Genomic DNA, 5,750 nt, shown 5'->3' with positions numbered 1-5,750 from the left:
GCTCGCCCGAGGCTCTGAGCGGCCCTGGGAGCCTCTCGGGGTCCCTCACGCACCCCCGAGTGCCTCCGCTCCCCGGCACCCGCGGGGGCTGCGGGGTCCGGCCCGGAGTGACCTGAGGGACATTCAGGGTGACAGGGAGGGACACACAACCCGGGGTGACAGGGAGGGACACTCAGGGTGACAAGGAGGGACATACAGCCCGGAGGGACACTCAGGGTGACCAGGAGACCAGGACACACAGCCCGGGGTGGCCGGAGGGACGCACAGCTCGGGAGGGCCCCGCTGGGCACGCTCCGGTGGAGCTCCGCTGTCCCAGCCCGGGGCCCCGCGGTGTGAGGGCAGCGGGGGCAGCCCCGGCAGGGGAGGGAGAGGAGAGGAGAGGAGCTGCACCTTGTGGTTTGCCCGCCTCACGCCGAGGGTGCGGTAATGGGGCAAACGGGAGCGAAGTCAGCCCGCAGAATGGGGCTCGGACCCCTGCGACCCCGGCATGGAGAGAGCACCGCGGGTGCTCCTCTGCCCTCCCTGTCCTGCGGGTTGCACCACGAACGTATGCAGGCTGCAGGTGTGAAAAGCCACCATCCCTGCAGCGGGTCATCATTGCTGGAGCTGTTCATTTTCTCCTCGTCCTGTCTCCCCAGGCTGCATCATCCTGGAAGTTACCCCAAAAAAGGCAATTCCCATGGGCCCTGTGGCACAGTGTTATCGTAGGAACCCCTCCCAAGTGCACAACGATTCCTCTTAGGATGGCTGTGGCACCCTTTTCCAGCACCCTTCCTAGGAGCCTCTGCTCTGAGTAGGTGGCATCCCCTCTGGAGCTCCAGACAGAGGATAGTGCTAAAGGTTATTTTCCTGCTGGTAAGTTGGCCAATACACGACTTTGTCTGCATTTGCATTCACCCTGCTTCTCCTGCCGAGGCTGAGGCAATGACCACCGAGTTGTTCCCTCTGACAGTGCTGGCTGCTGAACGCCAACTGCCGATACTGACATTTATTATCTGTATGTGAGGGAAAAAAGAGGATTCCCTCAGCCCTGAAATGGTAATAGCAAAGGAATCAATTCCTTTGTGCTGTGTAGGCAGTGCCAGGAGCTTTCCCACTTCGTTATGTGAGGCTGAAGTAGTAGTGATGGGGGGCAGTAAAACAGCCATAGGACTGGGAATGCCTCTCCCTGGAGACCCAGGAAGGGTTTCCCCGCCAGTGTTAGGTAGACTTGGCTCTCACTTTAAAGGTTGTACTGAGAAGAATCTTTTTACTGAAAAGTGGGGCTTGCACACTGTAATTTTCCTCGAATTTAGCTCTAGACTCGTGTCTCCTGTGTCACATTCCTGCCAGCAGGCTGACGAGGCCGTCTGCTTCTAAAGAGGTTGTGTTGCTTAAAGCCGCAGAAACAATAAACTCACTTGCAAACTAAGGCTGACTTTTTTCCTTGTGAAAGGTTTGAAAGGTATGCAGGATCCTTATATACTGAGTTATTGCTGTTGAAAGAGCATGTCATAATTTTAATTAGAAACCAGTGGTTTGAAAGGTTTAAAAGCCTAAATATGCAAGATCAGACTGAAGCCTGGCATGTAATTTATAACATCATCGTGTAATTCTCATTGAGCTGAAATGTTCTTTGTAGGTGAGGACAGGGGAAATAGGTTCTCAGTACATATGTATGTATGTAGTCCTATAGTACATAATTATGCATGCCCTGGGTTTCCTATAGCTTGCCAGCATAATTTGTAGCAAGTTTTTCAGTAGAGCATCTGTGACCTAGGAGTGTCCCCATGGTCAGTGTCTATTACTTTTAAAACCCCTTTATGGAGGTTTTATCAAATTATGGGGTGGTAAAAGGAAGGGAGTTCACTCTTCCACTTCAGTAAACAGATGAAGTGCTGAGCATGGATTCTAATTACCTTTATTGTTCTTCTCACTGAGTATAACCATGTCATAAATACTGGGGTAAATCCCACTGTTTTACTTAGATCTTGTTTCAGTTTCACTGAAGATTGTTGGCTTGGCTATGGTGGGGAGGACTTGGCTCAGGAGTAATGATAAAATTATCCATCCATGCTATTTAACTTGGTGACCTATTACAGCAATGAATTCTATAGTCAGGACATGTGCTACATAAAAGTATTTTTTTAATTTGCTCTAAATTTATTTCTGCCTGATTTTATTATTGTTCTCTCTTTCTAGGGTAAGAAGGAGAGCTGAATGACTTCTTCTGCTGACCTTCTAAAACTAAAGTGTTTCAGCCAAAATGCCTTAACCAATGTCTTTTAGATGTTTTCATCTTTCAGTTTAGTGGCCTTCATCTTGCTATCACACTTGTATGAGTCAGGCCTTTTACGTAAAGCACATGGGATGGTCTCCTGCAGAGACACTGAACTACAGAATTATGTCTTAACTCATATTTTAGAATTACTCTGATCCATATAATGCATAAAAATTAATATGTTTAAAAATATGTCTAAATATACATGTTCCTGTTAAGAAAGCATTTATTAGGTAGTAAATGTAAAAGAAGGTACACAATAAAACTCAATATTGCAAAAAATTTAAAGAACAGGAATAGTTCCATTTTAAAAGTTTAAAATTGAACTGTCACTCTGAACTCAGAAATATAAAACTACATATATTCTTAGATATCTATTCTCTGAGCAGCCACAGATGCTGATGGACAGCTTCAGCAGCTAAGTTTGAGCACACACATCTCGTGGATCAGCACCTCAGACTGCAAGCTCACAGAAGATACTGGTTTTCTGGCGTGGTACATTATAAAAAAACCAACCTTCCTAGAGCTCAGCTGGCAATCATAGCTACTACAGCAATACAGATTTGAAAATAATACCAGTAAATAGTTCAAGTCTGTCCACTAATGCACATTTTGTGCATATTTAGTCAATAGGACAACTGAAGTAGAGCACTGTTCATCTTGAATAATGGTGGCAGCTAGATCCAGGTTTTAACAATAGGACACTGAATAGTCATTTGCTTTATGTATATAAAGCCAGACTCTACAATGGGTATCAGTGATGAGTTCTGAGGTGCCTCAGAAACTTCATGGACTTTTTGCTAGAGTGCCTAGAAAACATGCAAGATGCTCAGAAATGAAATCTTGCCCTGAAGTTAGAGAAACAAATTGAGCTCTCAAGAGATGTTGTTTCTGGTGCTGGATATTAAAGCTGTTTCTTAGGTAGGAGATGAAAACAAGTGGAGACAAATTAACAGTAACTAAAGCTCAGATCTAATAAAAACAGTTGGAGTAAAATTTTAAAAGCAAAAGCAAGCAAAGTGGAAAAGAAGCTAATACTTTCTCCACATTAATAAAGTTTGTTTGTGTTTTGATAGCAAATGAATTTCTGATTTTTACAGATGAGGCTCGAGGTTTTCCACTGGTACTAACTCATGCTGCAAATACCTGTTTTGGATGCCATATCTGCATTCTAGAGAATATTTTATTCCACAGCTTGCAGCAAGGTGTAAAGCAAGTTGCTCTTCTCCTTAAGGGGAGGGCTGCTGTGTGTCCTCTGTTCCCCAGAGCCTTTTTGCCTTCAGAGGGGTGCCTGAACTGGTGCCTCAGCAGGGTGAGGATTGCTGCCCCTGCCAGGGCTGGCATCTTCCAGGGTTTAGGGGGAGGGAAATAGCAAGTAGCCTTGGTTCCAGGGGCCGTGGGCAAGCAAAGGAGGAAGAGAAAGGTTCATGATCAGAGGCACAGTAAGGCAGTAAGCCTCTGAGGAGGGTAGACATTGATAAGATAAGGAAGATAAGAAAGTTTAGAGGAGCAAAGGGGCTTAGATGCACTTGAAGACCCAAGCTGGGTCTAGACTGGGGTGTAAATCTGAGCAGTTGTCCCTGGCAGCGGAGCATGGGCATGGGAAGGAGGCCCATCCCAGCTGAGAAAAGCAGGCGGCTCTCTTGCTGTGCCTTGGGGGCCTGCATGGCCCACTGCCCTCTGGCAGGTGGCCACTGCTTGGTCATGGCCATGGGCAGCCTCTGCCTGTACAGCAAAGGTGACAAAAGGACAATGAGCCTCCAGTGACTTAGGGCCTACATTGGGATCTCCCTCATTTCTTACCACTCATCTTCAACCTGCTTGAAAGCACAAGTCTTTTAAGGTGTTTCCAATGAAAATATCCTGGCCTTGAAGTATATGCCTTACATCCCTGGTAGTTTAATTTGACATAAATGGTGGGGTGTGGGGGCTGTTGTTGGGCAATTGATACTATTTTGTATAATCAGAAATAGAAATCATAATCCCCCAAAGATGTTTAATAATTTAAAGTATTCGGAACTCAATTAAGGCTATTAAGAGATTAAAAATTAGATTAAAGGTGGCTAAAGGGTAAAAATTCAAGGACTTCAAACACCTTTTGTAATACAAAGGCTCTTAAAAATGAAAAGGCTGAGAATTTCCCCAGGAAATTCTTATAATTTTAATTAGGTTTCTTCATTTAAAATAAAAAAAAGAAACCACACAATCTGAGTCCCACTTCCTCTCTCAGTCAGTGGACTCAATTAATTGCCTGCTGAGACCTCCTCCTTTCCCAGGTTTGGGGGGACGTGCAAAGGTTTAATAGGTTTTGACAACCAGAAAGGACCACCCCAACCATCTGACGTGTTCTCCTGTATTGATGCCTGCCAAAGAAATTCTCCCATCCTTTCCTGTGGTGGTGGGAATTATCTTTCCTCTGATCATGTTTTCTCTGGCCCAAACTGTATCCATTTCTCATTTCCTTTCATGTGGAGTCAAGTTGCTAGTTCCTTTTGTCACTGAAAAGAGGAGGAATATCTGGAAATGTGGAAGGCTCTTGTCTTTCTGCAGCTCATGGTTTCTCCCCGCTGGTGCTGCTTCACAACAAAGATGGGAAAGAACAATGCTGACATGAGGAAGGTGCAAGCCAGTGGCAGAGGGGCAACAGGTGTGTCACTGCAGAGGCAGAGCCTTTTTCAGGAGCACTGAGTTGGAGCTGTGTGGGGAGCTGCCATCTCAGAAGAACAGCTTTCTGTTCCTTTGTGAAAATAAATACACATAGGTTGTGCTACATGGGCCTTCTCATTTTCTGTTTTTCAGGCACGAGCTCATGGGTCCCGTTTGTTCATCAGCTCGGCTGAGGCTCCACCTCTAGTACTGCCACACAAGTGCCCTGCCCCAAACAATGAGAAACCCAAGGGAAGTGTGCTTCTGTGCTAAAATCGTATAGAAAAAGATTATAAAATAAAACAGCAACTAATTATTAATATCAGGTTCCTACTCAGGTCCCCACATTATTAACATCACAAATGTAAAATGGCTGCCAACAAGATTCAGCTTGGAAACCTCATTAGAAGGAAATGTCACAGTTTATTCCTGGTGATAAATGCTATTTTATTGCCTTTGGAATGGTTGGCTGGTTTGGCTAAAGGCAATGGGTGGCTCCCCTTGAGGTATATATTTCTACTGATGAATTCATATTGAAGAATAATAAATATCTGATAATTTTCTAAGCAATCCTGAAAATATTTAATGTTGCCAAAGAATGCAGTCATCTAAATTGCACACTGGAGTACAGAAGAAAAAGAATAATGATATGGTAATACAAAAAGGGCAAAATCATAATGAGGAGGGACATTTGTCAGTATACTCAGAAAAGCACAATCTGTCTCCCTGGTAATTTGGTGGAGTACAGAAAGTATTACATGCCATATTACAAGTATTACATTTTATTTCTGACTTCAAGAATCGTTACCATATGTTCAAAGTCAGACATGACCTCTTAAATATA

General features: G+C 44.6%; 1 long non-coding RNA gene across 1 annotated transcript; it reads left to right on the top strand.

Annotated features, from left to right (window-relative positions):
• The first annotated feature begins 441 nt into the window (after positions 1-441).
• LOC115948322 lies at positions 442-3,340 on the top strand. Its single transcript, XR_004082152.1, has 2 exons — positions 442-855; positions 2,182-3,340. It is a non-coding gene; the product is annotated as an uncharacterized LOC115948322 (long non-coding RNA).
• Positions 3,341-5,750: the final 2,410 nt, after the last annotated feature.

The sequence above is a fragment of the Geospiza fortis genome, unplaced genomic scaffold (assembly GCF_000277835.1).
Source record: "Geospiza fortis unplaced genomic scaffold, GeoFor_1.0 scaffold161, whole genome shotgun sequence".
In the NCBI taxonomy this organism is placed as follows: Eukaryota; Metazoa; Chordata; class Aves; order Passeriformes; family Thraupidae; genus Geospiza; species Geospiza fortis.
This window is presented reverse-complemented; position numbering and strand designations above follow the sequence as displayed.